Source organism: Salvelinus alpinus, chromosome 11, assembly GCF_045679555.1.
Source record: "Salvelinus alpinus chromosome 11, SLU_Salpinus.1, whole genome shotgun sequence".
Classification (NCBI taxonomy): domain Eukaryota; kingdom Metazoa; phylum Chordata; class Actinopteri; order Salmoniformes; family Salmonidae; genus Salvelinus; species Salvelinus alpinus.
In genome coordinates, this window is record NC_092096.1 from 21,814,711 (window position 1) to 21,835,669 (window position 20,959).

Sequence of the window (20,959 nt, forward strand, 5' to 3'; positions counted from 1 at the left end):
AGTCCTCTAGACTAATGGAATCTGGACTCATCTCAGTTGGGCAGGTGGAGTCCTCTAGACTAATGGAATCTGGGCTCATCTCAGAGACTTTCAAAAGAGAGATGTCACAGAGCGACAGCCGAGGAACCTGCGAGCATCGATAATCAGTGATAGATGAGAAGGGGTTGCAAGAAGCTTCAGAAGATGCCTGGCGGTGCAAACAACCATTTATTTCAGCAAATGTTTTATGATCTGTCGGTTCTCAGTGCTACCGTTCCATTGGCATTAATCTGGAGCTGGGATTGTGCGCTCAGACCAGGCCGGTAAAATGTTACGTTCCTAGGAAACTACAAGTGCTGTAAATTATTTCCTTTGTTGTATATGCTACTTCTTCCTTAACAGGATAGTTCACCCATTTTACAAAGTGTTTATCTGGCCATTGTCTCCAAATGCTAACTTTTTAGCATTTGTGGCACAAAACCCAAAGCAAGTCAGTTTTTCCAGTATTTGAATGTTTTATTTGAGGTGAACTATCCCTTTATACATGGTCATTTGAAGTCAGGTTCAGCGGAGTTCTCAGCACAGATTTGTTCTTTAACCTATTTAAAGTGGTTAGTATTATACTGTAAATGAGCCTCTGATCACACGTTGTGGTGAATATGAAATGTTTGTTTGTCTAGAGTTTAGTAGAGGCAGATCCTCCCTCAGCAGAGTGTGAGAAACCGGCTAGGTTTTGTGGTGGTACAAATCACTTACTTTCTGCTTAGGCCTAACCCCTCTGCCTGTGTCCCTCTTCACAGGAATCACAACCCTTCTCAACAGGCTAGATTTATACTGTACCAGTATTTTTTTATTTTACCTTTATTTAACTAGGCAAGTCAGTTAAGAAAAACTCTTATTTACAATGACGGCCTACCCCGGCCAAACCCTAACCCAGACGAAGCTGGACCAATTGTGCACCGCCCTATGGGACTCCCAAACACGGCCGGTTGTGATACAGCCTGGAATTGAACCAGGGTCTGTAGTGACGCCTCTAGCACTGAGACACAGTGGCTTCGACCGCTGCACCACTCAGGAACCCTGGAAGTATCTTTGTGCAGGTGGTGAATGAGATTGCATCGCATGCAGTTTCTTTTCTTCAACAGTGTACCTCACTGATCTAGATTTTTAGGGGTTGGTTGTGGAAATTTAGCTCGCTAGTGTTTTTGCCACCAAATAAATGTTTTGGAATTTATGCAAATGTTTCTGTCTAGCACCAGTCATTATGCTAGAATTTGCCTTATTGATGTAAAATGACATCTCTGGTACTTTTGAGACTGACTGGGTTCTAACCTGGGTCTCCTGTGCACCACAACATTGTGTTAGCCCACTGAGCTGAAGCCACTAGACTACTGAAGGATGCTGGGAGGTCTTCAAGTTGAGACAGTTATGGTCATTGGATGGCGGGTTTCTAAAGCGCTCTCAAAACAACCATGTTTTGCTATGTTTGTTCTTGGACGATACTTGCAGCCCGGTCTCAAAACAACCATGTTTTGCTATGTTTGTCCTTGGACGATACTTGCAGCCCGGTCTCAATACAACCATGTTTTGCTATGTTTGTCCTTGGACGATACTTGCAGCCCGGTCTCAAAACAACCATGTTTTGCTATGTTTGTCCTTGGACGATACTTGCAGCCCGGTCTCAAAACAACCATGTTTTGCTATGTTTGTCCTTGGACGATACTTGCAGCCCGGTCTCAAAACAACCATGTTTTGCTATGTTTGTCCTTGGACGATACTTGCGGCCCGGTCTCAAAACAACCATGTTTTGCTATGTTTGTCCTTGGACGATACTTGCAGCCCGGTCTCAAAACAACCATGTTTTGCTATGTTTGTCCTTGGACGATACTTGCAGCCCGGTCTCAAAACAACCATGTTTTGCTATGTTTGTCCTTGGACGATACTTGCAGCCCGGTCTCAAAACAACCATGTTTTGCTATGTTTGTCCTTGGACGATACTTGCAGCCCGGTCTCAAAACAACCATGTTTTGCTATGTTTGTCCTTGGACGATACTTGCAGCCCGGTCTCAAAACAACCATGTTTTGCTATGTTTGTCATTGGACGATACTTGCAGCCCGGTCTCAAAACAACCATGTTTTGCTATGTTTGTCATTGGACGATACTTGCAGCCCGGTCTCAAAACAACCATGTTTTGCTATGTTTGTCCTTGGACGATACTTGCAGCCCGGTCTCAAAACAACCATGTTTTGCTATGTTTGTCCTTGGACGATACTTGCAGCCCGGTCTCAAAACAACCATGTTTTGCTATGTTTGTCCTTGGACGATACTTGCAGCCCGGTCTCAAAACAACCATGTTTTGCTATGTTTGTCCCTGGACGATACTTGCAGCCCGGTCTCAAAGGTGCAATTACCTTTCCTGAAATACACCTTGTGGAAGCAAACAGCTATATCACCTAGCATTACTTAGCTGGTGTGGAAGGTCAGCAATAAGCCACTGAAGGAGTGCAAACATCTATTGAAGTGGCTGTCATCCCAACCACTTGTCGGACCCCTCTCTCTCTCACACCTTCTGTTCCTCTCTAGGCACAACCCACGCCAGATACAGGAAGTCATGCAGGCTTGTTGTTTCTATGGATGTATCACAAATGGCACCCTATTCAATCAATTTCAATCAATCAATTTTATTTTATATAGCCCTTCGTACATCAGCTAATATCTCGAAGTGCTGTACAGACACCCAGCCTAAAACCCCAAACAGCTAGTAATGCAGGTGTAGAAGCACGGTGGCTAGGAAAAACTCCCTAGAAAGGCCAAAACCTAGGAAGAAACCTAGAGAGGAACCAGGCTATGAGGGGTGGCCAGTCCTCTTCTGGCTGTGCCGGGTGGAGATTATAACAGAACTATGCCAAGATGTTCAAAAATGTTCATAAGTGACAAGCATGGTCAAATAATAATCATGAATAATTTTCAGTTGGCTTTTCATAGCCGATCATCAAGAGTTGAAAAACAACAGGTCTGGGACAGGTGGCGGTTCCATAACCGCAGGCAGAACAGCTGAAACTGGAATAGCAGCAAGGCCAGGCGGACTGGGGACAGCAAGGAGTCACCACGGGCGGCAGTCCCGACGCATGGTCCTAGGGCTCAGGTCCTCCGAGAGAAAGAAAGAGAGAAGGAGAAAATTAGAGAGAGCCAAGATTTTCAAAATGTTCATAAATGACAAGCATGGTCAAATAATAATCAGGAATAAATCTCAGTTGGCTTTTCATAGCCGATCATTAAGAGTTGAAAACAGCAGGTCTGGGACAGGTAGGGGTTCCATGACCGCAGGCAGAACAGTTGAAACTGGAATAGCAGCAAGGCCAGGCGGACTGGGGACAGCAAGGAGTCACCACGGCCGGTAGTCCCGACGTATGGTCCTAGGGCTCAGGTCCTCCGAGAGAAAGAAAGAGAGAAGGAGAAAATTAGAGAGAGCCAAGATTTTCAAAATGTTCATAAATGACAAGCATGGTCAAATAATAATCAGGAATAAATCTCAGTTGGCTTTTCATAGCCGATCATTAAGAGTTGAAAACAGCAGGTCTGGGACAGGTAGGGGTTCCGTAACCACAGGCAGAACAGTTGAAACTGGAATAGCAGCAAGGCCAGGCGGACTGGGGACAGCAAGGTGTCATCATGCCCGGTAGTCCTGACGTATGGTCCTAGGGCTCAGGTTCTCAGAGAGAAAGAGAGAACGAGAGAATTAGAGAGAGCATACTTAAATTCACACAGGACACTGGATAAGACAGGAGAAGTACTCCAGGTAACCAACTGACCCTAGCCCCCCGACACAAACTACTGCAGCATAAATACTGGAGGCTGAGACAGGAGCGGTCAGGAGACACTGTGGCCCCATCCGAAGAAACCCCCGGACAGGGCCAAATAGGAAGGATATAACCCCACCCACTTTGCCAAAGCACAGCCCCCGCACCACTAGAGGGAAATCCTCAACCACCAACTTACAATCCTGAGACAAGGCCGAGTATAGCCCACAAAGGTCTCCACCACAGCACAAACCAAGGGGGGGCGCCAACCCAGACAGGAAGATCACGTCAGTAACTCAACCCACTCAAGTGACGCACCCCTCCTAGGGACGGCATGAAAGAGCACCAGCAAGCCAGTGACTCAGCCCCTGTAACAGGGTTAGAGGCAGAGAATCCCAGTGGAGAGAGGGGAACCGGCCTGGCAGAGACAGCAAGGGCGGTTCGTTGCTCCAGAGCCTTTCCGTTCACCTTCACACTCCTGGGCCAGGCTACACTCAATCATATGACCTACTGAAGAGATAAGTTTTCAGTAAAGACTTAAAGGTTGAGACCGAGTCTGCGTCTCTCACATGGGTAGGCAGACTGTTCCATAAAAATGGAGATCTATAGGAGAAAGCCCTGCCTCCCGCTGTTTGCTTAGAAATTCTAGGGACAATTAGGAGGCCTGCGTCTTGTGACCGTAGCGTACGTATTGGTATATACGGCAGGACCAACTCGGAAAGATAGGTAGGAGCAAGCCCATGTAACGCTTTATAGGTTAACAGTAAAACCTTGAAATCAGCCCTTGCCTTAACAGGAAGCCAGTGTAGGGAAGCTAGCACTGGAGTAATATGATCAAATTTCTTGGTTCTAGTCAGGATTCTAGCAGCCGTATTTAGCACTAACTGAAGTTTATTTAGTGCTTTATCCGGGTAGCCGGAAAGTAGAGCATTGCAGTAGTCTAACCTAGAAGTAACAAATGCATGGATTAATTTTTCTGCATCATTTTTGGACAGAAAATTTCTGATTTTTGCAATGTTACGTAGATGGAAAAAAGCTGTCCTTGAAACAGTCTTGATATGTTCGTCAAAAGAGAGATCAGGGTCAAGAGTAACGCCGAGGTCCTTCACAGTTTTATTTGAGACGACTTTACAACCATCAAGATGAATTGTCAGATTTAACAGAAGATCTCTTTGTTTCTTGGGACCTAGAACAAGCATCTCTGTTTTGTCCGAGTTTAAAAGTAGAAAGTTTTCAGCCATCCACTTCCTTATGTCTGAAACACAGGCTTCTAGCGAGGGCAATTTTGGGGCTTCACCATGTTTCATTGAAATGTACAGCTGTGTGTCATCCGCATAGCAGTGAAAGTTAACATTATGTTTTCGAATAACATCCCCAAGAGGTAAAATATATAGTGAAAACAATAGTGGTCCTAAAACGGAACCTTGAGGAACACCGAAATGTACAGTTGATTTGTCAGAGGACAGACCATTCACAGAGACAAACTGATATCTTTCCGACAGGTAAGATCTAAACCAGGCCAGAACTTGTCCGTGTAGACCAATTTGGGTTTCCAGTCTCTCCAAAAGAATGTGGTGATCGATGGTGTCAAAGGCAGCACTAAGGTCTAGTAGCACGAGGACAGATGCAGAGCCTCGGTCTGACGCCATTAAAAGGTCATTTACCACCTTCACAAGTGCAGTCTCAGTGCTATGATGGGGTCTAAAACCAGACTGAAGCATTTCGTATACATTATTTGTCTTCAGAAAGGCAGTGAGTTGCTGCGCAACAGCACTACTTTTGACCAGGGCCCTATGGGATGCAGCCTGTGTCATCATGCCAGCTAGTGTTCAGCCTGGCCCTACGTAGAAAAGTCGGAAAACAAAATGTGTCTAATAATAGCTCAGTTTTCTCCCCATGTGATCACAATTAGATTATGTGGAATGTAGATGGTTTTTGTCGTATGACGCCCCCTGAAAAAATAAGATGCCTCATTCTGTACCATTGGAGTTTAACCCTGACTTCAAAACAGGGCCTTCAGTGTAACCCTGACTTTAAAACAGGGCCTTCAGTGTAACCCTGACTTCAAAACAGGGCCTTCAGTGTAACCCTGACTTCAAAACAGGGCCTTCAGTGTAACCCTGACTTCAAAACAGGGCCTTCAGTGTAACCTTGACTTTAAAACAGGGCCTTCGGTGTAACCCTGACTTCAAACCAGGGCCTTCGGTGTAACCCTGACTTCAAACCAGGGCCTTCAGTGTAACCCTGACTTCAAAACATGGCCTTCAGTGTAACCCTGACTTCAAAACAGGGCCTTCGGTGTAACCCTGACTTCAAAACAGGGCCTTCGGTGTAACCCTGACTTCAAAACAGGGCCTTCAGTGTAACCTTGACTTTAAAACAGGGCCTTCGGTGTAACCCTGACTTCAAACCAGGGCCTTCGGTGTAACCCTGACTTCAAACCAGGGCCTTCAGTGTAACCCTGACTTCAAAACATGGCCTTCAGTGTAACCCTGACTTCAAAACAGGGCCTTCGGTGTAACCCTGACTTCAAAACAGGGCCTTCGGTGTAACCCTGACTTCAAAACAGGGCCTTTGGTGTAACCCTGACTTCAAAACATGGCCTTCAAACCAGGGCCTTCAGTGTAACCCTGACTTCAAAACATGGCCTTCAGTGTAACCCTGACTTCAAAACAGGGCCTTCGGTGTAACCCTGACTTCAAAACAGGGCCTTTGGTGTAACCCTGACTTCAAAACATGGCCTTCAAACCAGGGCCTTCAGTGTAACCCTGACTTCAAAACATGGCCTTCAGTGTAACCCTGACTTCAAAACAGGGCCTTCGGTGTAACCCTGACTTCAAACCAGGGCCTTCAGTGTAACCCTGACTTCAAAACAGGGCCTTCGGTGTAACCCTGACTTCAAACCAGGGCCTTCGGTGTAACCCTGACTTCAAAACAGGGCTTTCGATGTAACCTTGACTTCAAAACAGGGCTTTCAGTCTGGTCTTAAGCCCCTGACACCAGGCCACGTTAGGCCCTCTGTCTATGCTCCAACTATCTGTCTCCTTTCTCCTTGAAATTCCGACCCCCTTTAAAGAATAATAAAATAAAACAGGGCCTTCACCATCCAAGTTCAGCATTCACCATGGTTGAATCTCTTCACTGTACCTCTACCTGCTGCACCAGCTCCTCCAGAGGCTCCTCTAGACCAGCCCAAATTAATGGCCTTTCCTTTAACCCAGTTGGCACTCTTCCAAGTTCACTTATTTTTTGGCTTTTTTAGTTGCCCCATTGATCACTTCATTGCTGGCAAATGAAAATGTATCAGGAGGAGAGGAGAGCCACACTGTCTTTGTGAAACCACTTAAGACATCGTCCCATCTTAACTTGTTTTCTCTGCTGGGTCTTTGACTCAAGCTGTCAGACTAAATGGGGACTAGAGGGGAAAGGTCCTAGCTAAGTAGGTTAATGGAAAAGAGCAACCGAGAAAACGGAAGCATTAATGAGGCTGAAGCGAGGCTGAACACCTAGTCGGGCCGGAATAACATGGTGATGGTCTGAGTCGGTTGTTGTGTCTCCATTGGTCGCTCGCAGGGGTGTCGCTTTGGCTATTTGATGGCTGGGGAAATCAGGTGGCCTGCTGGCAGTTATTGGTGCAGAAAGGCTTGGAATGAACAGAGACACATGGTGTCTGAGACAGTGTTGTTTTGATTTTGTGTGTGTGCATGCGTGCCAGCAAAACAACTGACAAAAGGGATACATTAGAGAGAATCACAGTTACTGCGGGAAAACCAAAGGAGCTATTGAGAAAGAGAGAGCTAGCATACACAGGAAGATAAAAGGAGAGAATATACAAGGGGGAGAGGGGGAGGGGTTGTGTGTGTGCAAGAGAGAGCAAATGCTCACCAGGGTAGCAGGGGAGTGAGAGAGGGAGAGGGAGGGACTCGTGCTCTCCAGCACGCTGTCTCTCGTTCCCTCTCCCTCCTCCTCTCCAGTGTGTGTGTGAGAGAGCTCAGTTGTTGGTCGTACCAGGGCTAGTCCTGTCACGCAGCAGCAGCAGCCACGTCACCGCCAGGCAGCCGTCACAAGGTATGCATTTCCTCTCCTCTCTCAGAGCAAAACTAACACGGCCTTTCTGTCAAAGAAACACAAGACAGAACGGTGGGTGGAGGAGGTTGAAGCTTAGCGGAAGCTTTGTGTTGTCTTGGATTGATAAGTCAGTGGGTGTGTTCCTCTGCTTTCTTTGTTTGCAGTTTGTATGCCACATACCGAGAATTGTAGTTCCACTAGTAATGCAATTATTATTTTGCTACTGAACATGGGGAGTTGAGTTGTTCCACTGTATCTGCTTGTTTGTTGATGACTGTGTGGACACTGACTGCCTTCAGATCACAAACTTGGAAGAGTGCTCAGCTAGCCTAGGCATGCTAGTATGTGTACCCTGCTAGCATCTGAAGCTAACAGAGATACTGTCCTGTCATCTGGATAGCACAGCCATGCGCTAACAATGTTATCAGTGTTATCTTGTAGCAACGTTAGCATCACTCTGTTCAGTCCATTTCCTTTGTATGCTGTTGGGGAAATGCTGAATGGGGATGGCTGGGCTGAGAACTGATTGCCAAGAAGTTGTGGATTAATCATAGACTGAGCTTCCCTGTGGCTTGTTTACTAGCGAGGGTCATGGAAGCAAGGTAGAAACAGAGAGAGTATTATACCTTACAGAACTATCTATAAGACGAGATACTCCCAGGTACAAAGTATGTGGACCCATGCTTGTCGAACATCTTATTCCAAAGTCATGGGCGTTAATATGGAGTTGTTCCCCCCTTTGCTGCTACAACAGCCTCCACTCTTCTGGGAATCCTTTCCACTAGATGTTGGAATATTGCTGCAAGGACTTGCTTCCGTTCAGCCAAGAGCATTAGTGAGTTCTGGCGCTGATGTTGAGCGATTAGGTCTGGTTCGCAGTCGGCGGTCCAATTCATCCCAAAGTTGTTCGATGGGGTTGAGTTCAGGGCTCTGTGCATGCCAGTCAAATTCATTCACACGATCTCGACAAACCATTTCTGTATGGACCTCGCTTTGTGTACGGGGGCATTGTCTGTTGCCACACAGAATCGTCTAGAATGTCATTGTATGCTGTAGTGTTAAGATGTCCCTTCACTGGTACTAAGGGGCCTAGCCTGAACCATGAGAAACAGCCCCAGACCATTATTCCTCCTCCACCAAACTTAACAATTAGCACTATGCATTTGGGCAGGTAGCGTTCTCCTGGCATCCGCCAAACCCAGATTCGTCCGTCGGACTGCCAGATGGTGAAGCGTGATTCATCACTCCAGAGAACGGGTTTCCACTGCTCCAGCGAGCTTTACACCACTCCAGCCGACATTTGACATTGCACATGGTGATCTTAGGCTTGTGTTCAGCTGCTTTGCTATGGAACCCATTTCATGAAGATCCCGACAAAGTTATTTTGCTGACGTTGCTTCCAGAGGCAGTTTGGAACTTGGTAGTGAGTGTTGCAACCGAGGACAGACTATTTTTACTCGCTCCGCGTTTCAGCACTCAGCGGTCCCATTCTGTGAGCTTGTGTGGCCTACCACTTCGAGGCTGAGCTGTTGTTGCTCCTAGACGTTTCCACTTTACAATAACAGAATTTACAGTTTATTGGGGCAGCTCTAGCAGGGCAGACATTTTACGAACTCACTTGTTGGAAAGATGGCATCCTATGGCGATGCCACGTTGAAAGTCACTGAGCTCTTCAGTATTCTATTTTTTTAATTTAACTAGGCAAGTCAGTTAAGAACAAATTTGTTTTTATAATGACGGCCTACCAATGATGCCCTACCAAAAGGCAAAAGGCCTCTGGGATTAAAATAAATTAATAAATACAATATAAATATAGGACAAAACACACATCACAACAAGAGAGACAGCACTACATAAAGAGAGACCTAAGACAACAACATAGCAAGGCAGCAACACATGACAACACAGTATGGTAGCAACACAACATAACAACAACATGGTAGCAGCACAACACATGGTACAGACATTATTGGGCACAAAGGGCAAGAGGGTAGAGACAACAATACATCACACAATGCAGCCACAACAGTATGGGCCATTCTACTGCCAATGTTTGTCTATGGAGATTGCATGGCTGTGTGCTCGATTTTAGACACCTATCAGCAATGGCTGAATTCGGCTGAAATAGCCGAATCCACTAATTTGAAGGGGTGTCCACATACTTTCCAGAACTATCTAGAAGACTATTTACTCTGTGTCAATCAGTTACTTTATAAGGAGTTTATCACCATGAGGAAGTAGTTTTGGGGTCTCCGTTACTCACCAATGCCGTTCATTAGTGCTATCCCAGCAATGGCTGCTGCCAAGACCCAACCGGGAGGGAATTTTGGCGGTGGCTCAGCAGAGACATTGGTTACCTCCAAAATGTCACCCTATTCCCAATATAGTGCCCCTCTTTTGACCGGTATCTATAGGCACTATGTAGGGAATACGGTGTCATTTAGGATGCTACCATTGAACAGTCTGGGTCTGAGTGTGTGTAATCAGATTGCTAGCATTAGGCCGGTTGCACTGTGTACATTGATTGGGAGCGTGAGGTGATTGGTCAAATGACTTCTTCTCTGAGAGTAGGGAGTCTCTGGATTGGGTGACAGCACTGGCAGCGCTTTTACTGACCAATAGGGTTGTAACGGTGACCTGGCAGAGCTCTTGCTGACCAGTAGGGTTGTAACGGTGACCTGACAGAGCTCTTGCTGACCAGTAGGGTTGTAACGGTGACCTGGCAGAGCTCTTGCTGACCAGTAGGGTTGTAACGGTGACCTGGCAGAGCTCTTGCTGACCAGTAGGGTTGTAACGGTGACCTGGCAGAGCTCTTGCTGACCAGTAGGGTTGTAATGGTGACCATATAACTGCGGTAGTAAACACAGACCCAAGATAGGGTTATGAAACCATTTTAAAGTCCTACAAAACCAACTAATGTCAAGAGGAAACGTGTACTCTGCTGAAGCTGGATGGGTCGTACTGTAACTGAAAGTCTATATAGCAGTTTAGGACTTTATATTGATTCCTATCTTGTGTTGACTCTGCAAAGCCACAACTGCTTCGTCTATAAGCACTCCTCTACATTCAACTAAAGGGCGTACTGTGTGCATGACAGAAACAGGTGGTGAGATGGGGTTTTGGTGTGAGGTTTCCTGTCTGATGTTTCCAGTTACTTCAGGCCTTTTGTTGTGAGAGTTAACAATCAACCCAATCATCAGAAAGAAACGAGAACCAAGGGGATAGAATCAGGAAGCCTTTGACAGATATCAAGCCATTATCTCAGTTTGTATTAGATATGAGCTTGAATGCAAGAGCAGAGGAAGCTCAACAGTCCAGAGGTGATAACCTGTCAGTGTCCACAACGTCGTAGACACCTTAATCCAGGCCTTGTTCTGTTGTTCACATCCCCTCTGTCATCCCCCTGTCATTCCCTCTGTCATCCATGGCTGTTCATCCTCTCTTCAAACTCTCCAGTTCTTCCTCCCTCATATCTCTCTTATCGCTACAGCCCCTCCCATCACCCTCTACCCCCTGTCATTGAGCCTCTCCCTCCGGACCCCCAGCACCGGACCCCCAGCATCGGACCCCCAGCACCGGACCCCCAGCATCGGACCCCCAGCAGAGCTGAAACTCTAGTCTACTCTGGGTCTGAGACGGTCCACCTGAGAGGTTGTTCTCCCTCTTTGAGGTCCTGCCATAGGCCAGGAAATGGCGAGGCTGTCTCACTAGGTGGCGGATTAGGGTGAAGTTGCCCCTAGATGCTGATCTTGGGTTAGTTTTCCATTTCCCACACTCTTAGTTAATGTTAGGATTGAGGAGGTGGAAGCTGATCCAAGATCTGTACCTAGGGGGAACTTCACCTCAGAGCCTCACCAGGCACCTTATGGCGGCGGGTGTTGATCTGAAGACACCACCCTCCGCTCGTCCCTCATAAAAGATGGAACACCGGAGGAGGAACTGACCCCTGTTGCACAGGGAGGGATATTCTATACATTGTCCTCTTGGTCTCCCCTTCCACCTCCCCCAGAGCCTGGGTCGTGACTCGTGTTCATCATACACCATACGGAAGAAAACATACTGAAACAGGGAGGGACTACCTGAACTTCTCCAATAAGAAATGTTCCTTTTCCTTTCCTGTTGCAAACTGTTTTCAAGCATTTTCCGCTGCCTGCCCTAATAAACACAACCCTGGACAAGAGGCCTGACATCTTTAGGTTCATTTCAGATATAAGAAGAGAGACGTTTGTGGTTTGTTAGCTGGCGTGTACTAGATTAGCCTGGTTTTCCTGGAGCTACTGTGTCTGTTTGTGGGTTTCCTGCTCCACCATGTTGGGCTGACTTCCCTTCCTCCACCGCCTTGTCCCAGTTGCTCTGAGGTCAATGATAACATCCCTCTGTCTGCAATCTGATAAACACTGTTCCAAGCTAGGAATACATCCCAGATAAGTGTCCTCACTATTTGGCCATGCTAGTAAGTACAGTCCCTAACAGTAACTCATAACTCCTGTCCTTGGTAGCATTGGCCATTTAGTGATTGACACCCACAGCCCGTGAAACACGGATAACACCTCTCGGCTGAGGCACCATGAACTAAATCTGTCACCCTGGGAAGCAGGTCGATGATGCATCACCTCCTCCGCAAGGCGGTTTCAGGCACGACGTCCCCAACAGCCTCCCTCCCTGTTGGCTATAGGCCTTAATATCCAGTTCATCTTTGTCTCCCTCCCTGTTGGCTATAGGCCTTAATATCCAGTTCATCTCTGTCTCCCTCCTCAGAGTAGACGGTGTGGAGCTCTCTGCTCGCCCTCCACGGCTTGTCCCCTGTGTGATCGCTCTCCTCTGGGTTATCAGACGTGTGGAGTGAGATTGTTGCTGACACCTCACCACACACCATCAGTTCTCTCTTATGGCCATGAGCCGTCCCAGGATGCATCTGAAATGGCACCCTGTTCCCTAGAGCCCCATGGCCCCTGGCCATAAGTAGTGCACTACGTGAGGAATAGGGTGCGATTAGATATGAAGTACTAGTCCCATCAGCTCAGTGCCAACACGTATCTCTCTCTTCATGGCCCTGCCTGGACTTCCTGTCTAGGCCTGCCCCCACAGTCAGGAAGCTCTTCTGAAGGTTTTACGGTGAGCTCCCACTTCTGGACTTTCTCACTGAGAGATTATTCAAATTCAACAGGAGTTCAATGAGTCAGCGCTTGTCGAGACATTTCAAGTCAACTTTTATTTAACTTTTTTTTCCCTCACCATTGTGTGAGACATTGAAATGTGATTTGATATAATGATACAGTACCGCCATGTCCAGTCAAAGTCAAACAGAGATTTATTTTACTTTGTGCGTTGTTGTGTTTTGTCATTTGTGTTTGTTGACTGGTGCTTGGCTCTGGTGGTGGCTGTGGACAGTATCTTGGCTGGCGTGCTGGGTGTCGGTGACTCTGAGGGCCTCCCTGTCACGCGTGTTGAGTGCTTTTATTTATGGGGGCTGTCGGTGCTTTTCTACACCGGCTGTAAATCAGGAGAGCAGCCCTTCCCCCCTGCTCAGTGGCCAAGCCAGCCTGAGTCAGACCCACAAGCCTCCTCTCCCCAGGCTCCAGCCCTCCTCTCCCCAGGCTCCAGCCCTCCTCTCCCCAGGCTCCAGCGCTCCTCTCCCCAGGCTCCAGCCCTCCTCTCCCCAGGCTCCAGCCCTCCTCTCCCCAGGCTCCAGCCCTCCTCTCCCCAGGCTCCAGCCCTCCTCTCCCCAGGCTCCAGCCCTCCTCTCCCCAGGCTCCAGCCCTCCTCTCCCCAGGCTCCAGCCCTCCTCTCCCCAGGCTCCAGCCCTCCTCTCCCCAGGCTCCAGCCCTCCTCTCCCCAGGCTCCAGCCCTCCTCTCCCCAGGCTCCAGCCCTCCTCTCCCCAGGCTCCAGCCCTCCTCTCCCCAGGCTCCAGCCCTCCTCCACCAACAGGATATCTGTAGTTTCCCATGAAGAGAAAACGTCCCTTACATTAATGCTTGCTCTTCCACTGGTTTCTCACTCTAAAGCTCTGCAGAGAAAGATAGGTGTGTGTGCACAAGGGTAGAGAGATCATTGGATAGTGGATGCACTTCAGTATCTCCAAACCTTTCTAAATCACTATTATCTGGGTTTAGCGTTAGCCTTGACTATATTGACCTCTAACTTTAGAGGTCAGCTTAGCCTTTTAGATGTTCCCTCGCCTTCTAGGCTGAAAACAATCCCTGCCCTTTTGTACCTGCTGACTTAAATGTTTAGTCTGGTCACTGGTGGTGCTGACCAGGCTTGATGTAAATGGTTAGTCTGGTGGTGCTGACCAGGCTTGATGTAAATGGTTAGTCTGGTGGTGCTGACCAGGCTTGATGTAAATGGTTAGTCTGGTGGTGCTGACCAGGCTTGATGTAAATGGTTAGTCTGGTGGTGCTGACCAGGCTTGATGTAAATGGTTAGTCTGGTGGTGCTGACCAGGCTTGATGTAAATGGTTAGTCTGGTGGTGCTGACCAGGCTTGATGTAAATGGTTAGTCTGGTGGTGCTGACCAGGCTTGATGTAAATGGTTAGTCTGGTGGTGCTGACCAGGCTTGATGTAAATGGTTAGTCTGGAGGTGCTGACCAGGCTTGATGTAAATGGTTAGTCTGGTGGTGTTGACCAGGCTTGATGTAAATGGTTAGTCTGGTGGTGTTGACCAGGCTTGATGTAAATGGTTAGTCTGGTGGTGTTGACCAGGGTTGATGTAAATGGTTAGTCTGGTGGTGCTGACCAGGCTTGATGTAAATGGTTAGTCTGGTGGTGCTGACCAGGCTTGATGTAAATGGTTAGTCTGGTGGTGTTGACCAGGGTTGATGTAAATGGTTAGTCTGGTGGTGCTGACCAGGCTTGATGTAAATGGTTAGTCTGGTGGTGCTGACCAGGCTTGATGTAAATGGTTAGTCTGGTGGTGCTGACCAGGCTTGATGTAAATGGTTAGTCTGGTGGTGCTGACCAGGCTTGATGTAAATGGTTAGTATGGTGGTGCTGACCAGGCTTGATGTAAATGGTTAGTCTGGTGGTGCTGACCAGGCTTGATGTAAATGGTTAGTCTGGTGGTGCTGACCAGGCTCCAATGCCTCTCCTGCCTTACTGCGGCGCCAGAGTGTTGACTTTGCAGTCGTGTGGATCGCTGACCCGTGTGGATCCATTTGTCTAATGTTTGACGGAGAAGCTTCTTGAGTGTTTTTTCACGAGGCTGACCGCGGCAGTCTGGAAAGCACATGAACCTGCTGAGGGAGGGGTTTTGACAAGCGTTTAACTAGCGACCACAGGCACAGTCTGTCTGCTTTGTTTGGCATTCTGAGGTCGTTACCACAGCTCTAAATGTCCTGTTAGACCACATACACAGGGTACAGAATGCTCCTGGGAGGTGTTCAGGAGCCGTATGTATCAAGCTTCTTACAGTAGAAGAGCTGATCCAGGATCAGGTGCCTCCTGTCTACTGAGCGCAAACTTGAACGTTGTGAAAATTCTATGCAACTTCCGGCGCACGTTTACTGTGAACACTGAGGCTGTTCCTGCTTTAAGTTACAGTTTTACTGTGAACACTGAGGCTGTTCCTGCTTTAAGTTACAGTTTTACTGTGAACACTGAGGCTGTTCCTTCTTTAAGTTACAGTTTTACTGTGAACACTGAGGCTGTTCCTTCTTTAAGTTACAGTTTTACTGTGAACACTGAGGCTGTTCCTGCTTTAAGTTACAGTTCTAACAGTGGCCAAGTAGGCTACTGTGGCTATTTGATTATAATGTAGACCTACCAGAGTGACCTACCATCAAAAACAATGGAGAAATATGCATCCCATTAAATGTTTATATGGAATTAGATGTTCTATCGTTCAGCCTAAAGTAGCAGCCAATATGTGGTGTTCAATGTAGCCCTACATTCCATGAGACTTTTGAATAAAACATCTAGGGCTTGACATTAACTTGTTCATCCACTTGTCCTTCAGACAAGGAGGTGACTGAAAATGTTGTGTTTGATGCAAGAAACCACTTTACAAATTAAAATATATTTATATTCCCATACCATTATTACAAATTATACTACCTTTTGCCTATTGGCTACTTAGCTTATTCAAGACCATCTCAAAACACTTCCCCTTTTAACACATAAAAAACAGTCCAGTTCAAACTGAGTGGCACAGATCCATATATGGCTATTTGCATATAGGCCTACTGCAGCTCTGATTGGTTATTATTGGCACAGGTCTGTGTAGAGTAAGTGCCTGAGCCATACTGCAATAGAATCCTACTACAATGCGCTCTCCCTACAACTAAATCTCTTGCACAGTTCATTTTGCATGCTTAGTCTTGCATCGTTTTTTTTGTTTTCGGTATATTACATTGAAAGTGACTAATTGCGTTGATCACATTTCCCACAGTATAGAAACTGTCACGTTCTGACCTTAGTTCCTTTTTATGTCTTTATTTTAGTTTGGTCAGGGCATTCTATGTTGTTTTTCTATGTTTTGTTCTGTATGGTATATTTCTATGTGTTTGGCCTAGTATGTTTCTAAATCAGAGGTGGGTGATTGTTTCCTGTTTCCTGTGTTAGTGTTTGCACCATACGGGACTGTTTCGGTTGTTTGTTTGTACTTTTGTTATTTTGTTCAGTGTTCTGTTGATTTATTAAATATCTCATTATGGACACTTACCACGCTGCACATTGGTCCGATCCTTGCTACTCCTCCTCAGACGAAGAGGAAATCCGTTACAGAAACGTTGACAGTGTTAACTAAAGGGGAATATAATAAGATGCCATTGGGGAAGGAGGTTTGTTACTCTGATGGGGTGTGTTTTCAGGCTCTGTGCCAGCGTTCCGTCGCGCCCAAGTGGGCATGGAGAGACAGAGGAAGCACCACAGGAAGCAGTGGAAAGTGGTCAGGACTCTGAGCAAAGGATCCTGGGATAGATAGGGTCGATAGTCCCCCAACCAACGTGAAGTTCAGAACATTCAATCGGAGCGGGCGGTGGAAACCTGACCAGCAGGGTCACGGGAATGTACATCAATCTAACACTCTCACCCGCGGGCACTCTCCAGTCCCTAAGAGACCTCTCTCTCACTCTCTCTCACATGACTCCTACAATCTCCCAGAAAATATAGCATGCTATCAAACAACAAGGACATTAACCGCGACAATAACAAGCTATTTTGACTTTGGCGAGCAGCACCGCTACTGATTAACCAAATGAAAAACACTTTCAGAAATGTCTTTCTACAAGCCACATCAGGACGAGTCCTTCAGATGGTTTCCATGTGTTTGATAATGTTGCGATCCCTCCATTCCAGACATTATTACGAGCTGTCCTCCCCTCACCAGCCTCTGAAAGCAGTACACTAACAACAAGTACAAGTTGTGCTGCTGGCCTTACTGCCTCCTTGTCCAGGAATGTTTACAGGAAGTTCATTACACATTAATGACACCAACCCAGAGGGGAACACTATCTGGCTGGCCTGGCTGCAGGCATGTGATGACTGAGTCCTCCGTTCAGAGGCATGAGAAAAGCCAGGGCCTCTGGTGTTTCCAGCCACTCAGAAACTAAAGCACATGACCATTTTTATTAGAACCTCTTCTTTTGTGATTTTAGAGGTGTTTAGGGACATGTTGGAATGAGAGAGACAGGAAGTGAACCAAGCCTTTCTGTGTTTCATCCTGAGCCATACAGCCTTGTTAGGTATCCCTGCTCTGGATAGGGTGCACGCTACCTGTTGAGTGAAGACGCTGATCTTGGGTCAGTTTTGCATTTCCCCCCACTTATGGCATTAAGGTTCGAATTGGGGGAGGGGACACTGATCCTAGATTTGTACCTAAGAGAAACTTAAACCCGGAGCATGCACAGTAATGGTGCCTGATAAACATCTGACAAATGACTTGTGTTTAGTTTCCTTGATCCTGGACGAGCCCCAAATATGTTATGGCCCAAGTTATCTACGTTACAATACATCAACCACACAACAAACCATTGGCAGATATGAAGAAACGCCACACAACGCTGGCTGAGTAAGATGGATGCTCCTCTGGCCTTGCTCCCCCCCCCACACACACACACACACACACACACACACACCACTTTCTTCCCTGGAGGGACTCACACACACCGTTAACTTGTACACAGCCCCTGGGAGGAAGAGTAGCCATGCCCTATCACTCTCACTGGGCTCTGCCGTAGCAAACAGCTGCTGATGACTCTGCAGTCTGCTGGTTGTAGCATTCTGTGTTGCTAGCGAATCTAGCGCATCATTTGACCTACCCTGCACCTCTAAAGCTTCATTTGATCTCTCTTCCTACAGAGAAGAACTAGAAATATTCCTTCCGTTTCTCTTTCTCTCGCTTTCCTTCTCCCTTTTTCATCCTATTCCCAGTGTTTGGACTACTTCTGACCAGGCCCATATATAAATAGTGCACTATATAGGAGATAGGGTGCATCCTGGGCCACTGCTGATGAGAGTGAGGGGTGTGTCATTGGACGGTCCGCCGTGGGTAGTCTAAGACGATTTATACAATGGCTTTGTCCCAAATGCCACACTATTCCCTACAAAGTGCACTATAAAGGAAGGAAATCGGGTGGGACGTATCAATCCTTAGATTAGATCAACATTGACCCCCTGATGGGATGATAAAGAAAAAAAACTAAAGACACAATACATAAAGACTGAATGATGGACAATAACATTCATATAAATAGTGCAATAGGCCACATCACTCCAAGTTTACATCACCATTGTTGACATCACCATTGTTGACATCATCATTGTTTACATCGCTCTATTGTTTACATCGCTCTATTGTTTACATCGCTCTATTGTTTACATCGCTCTATTGTTTACATCGCTCTATTGTTTGCATCGCTCTATTGTTTACATCGCTCTATTGTTTACATCGCTCTATTGTTTACATCGCTCTATTGTTTACCTCGCTCTATTGTTTACCTCGCTCCATGTTTACCTCGCTCCATGTTTACCTCGCTCCATGTTTACCTCGCTCCATGTTTACCTCGCTCCATGTTTACCTTGCTCTATTGTTTACCTCGCTATATTGTTTACCTCGCTCTATTGTTTACCTCGCTCCATGTTTACATTGCTCTATTGTTTACCTCGCTCCATGTTTACATTGCTCTATTGTTTACCCCGCTCTATTGTTTACCTCGCTCCATGTTTACCTCGCTCTATTGTTTACCTCGCTCCATGTTTACCTCGCTCCATGTTTACCTCGCTCTATTGTTTACCTCGCTCCATGTTTACATCGCTCTATTGTTTACCTCGCTCCATGTTTACCTCGCTCTATTGTTTACCTCGCTCTATTGTTTACCTCGCTCTATTGTTTACCTCGCTCCATGTTTACCTCGCTCTATTGTTTACCTCGCTCCATGTTTACCTCGCTCTATTGTTTACCTCGCTCCATGTTTACCTCGCTCTATTGTTTACCTCGCTCTATTGTTTACCTCGCTCCATGTTTACCTCGCTCTATTGTTTACCTCGCTCCATGTTTACCTCGCTCTATTGTTTACCTCGCTCCATGTTTACCTCGCTCTATTGTTTACCTCGCTCCATGTTTACCTCGCTCTATTGTTTACCTCGCTCTATTGTTTACCTCGCTCTATTGTTTACCTCGCTCCATGTTTACCTCGCTCTATTGTTTACCTCGCTCCATGTTTACCTCGCTCTATTGTTTACCTCGCTCTATTGTTTACCTCGCTCTATTGTTTACCTCGCTCTATTGTTTACCTCGCTCTATTGTTTACCTCGCTCTATTGTTTACCTCGCTCTATTGTTTACCTCGCTCTATTGTTTACCTCGCTCTATTGTTTACCTCGCTCCATGTTTACCTCGCTCCATGTTTACCTCGCTCTATTGTTTACCTCGCTCTATTGTTTACCTCGCTCCATGTTTACATTGCTCTATTGTTTACCTCGCTCCATGTTTACCTCGCTCCATGTTTACCTCGCTCCATGTTTACCTCGCTCTGTTTACCTCGCTCTGTTTACCTCGCTCTGTTTACCTCGCTCTGTTTACCTCGCTCTGTTTACCTCGCTCTGTTTACCTCGCTCTGTTTACCTCGCTCTGTTTACCTCGCTCTATTGTTTACCTCGCTCTATTGTTTACCTCGCTCTATTGTTTACATCACTCGATTGTTTACATCGTTCTTTTGTTTACCTTTTTGTTGTCGGCCCTGTCCTTGACGGTATGAACATCTTACAGCGTGACATTAAAGACTACCTCTCACACTGTCTGTGGATCATCTCTGTGTTGTTGTAAAATCACTAGACTTGGCTGTCAGAAAAGATGTGAATCCTTAAGATACAGTGGAAAGATGCCTCAGTGGGTGATCATAGTGAACCAAGGGAAATGGGTCAGAGATGTGCTCCGAGTCATGTTTAAACATGATGTAATATGCCATGGCGTTCTGTCTCACACAAGTGCCTGTTCATTTGTTCTGGGGCAGGATGGAGGAAAACCGTTCAAGCCTAAGCCCTGAGATATTCACTCTCTCCCTGTGCTTGGGAAAATGCTAGGCTACACATCGGGATGAAATGTAAAGTGTAAAGAAAATGCTGTGATGGAAGATAAAACAGGCTAGAAGCTACAGGAATGTGTCTAAATAGTCTCCTGAAGCAACACCACAGGTAGAGATGATACTGTTTTCATGAGTAAGGTAATGTTGTCCCCAGGCCTAGACACTGATCTTGGGTCAGTTTTTAATTTCCACTTATGGGAATTGGGGGAGGGGAAGCTGATCCTAGATCTGTACCGAGGGGAAACTCTGCTCAGTAATTCTTCAATATCACTCTCTCTTATTTGCTGCATTTCAGTAGATGATAAATCCTAACAAAAAGGTTAACCCAATGAGTCCCACCGCGACGCCGGCGCCATTTGGACTTCTAACCCCTTTTAAAGCTACAGACTTCTGGGTGCCATTGGATTAGTAACTTTCTTCTGCATCCATTGGTACCAACCGTTAATGAGTCTGATTAACGGGGGCTGAGCTAGAGCGGTGTTTGTGAGACAAGATCTTTTTACAGAACCATCTATGGAGTCTGAATGGTTTGAGCTACAAACTATTAAAAGCTATCTATGAAAACGAATCTCACGAACACGCAGATGTA

The 20,959-nt window shown here is 46.5% G+C and overlaps 1 protein-coding gene across 11 annotated transcripts in view; it reads left to right on the plus strand.

Annotated features, from left to right (window-relative positions):
- Positions 1-20,959, plus strand: part of osbpl8 (oxysterol binding protein-like 8) — a 152,150-nt gene that overhangs the window by 45,762 nt on the left and 85,429 nt on the right. For 2 of the 11 annotated variants that reach the window (XM_071332073.1, XM_071332072.1), the window contains exon 1: positions 7,718-7,848. The exons of 7 other annotated variants lie outside the window; for them this stretch is intronic. The gene's annotated coding sequence lies outside the window, so the exon portion shown is untranslated. Of the gene's footprint in view, positions 1-7,712; positions 7,849-20,959 lie in introns of those variants that run through there. 2 more of the 11 variants (XM_071332068.1, XM_071332071.1) reach the window with 2 other exon arrangements.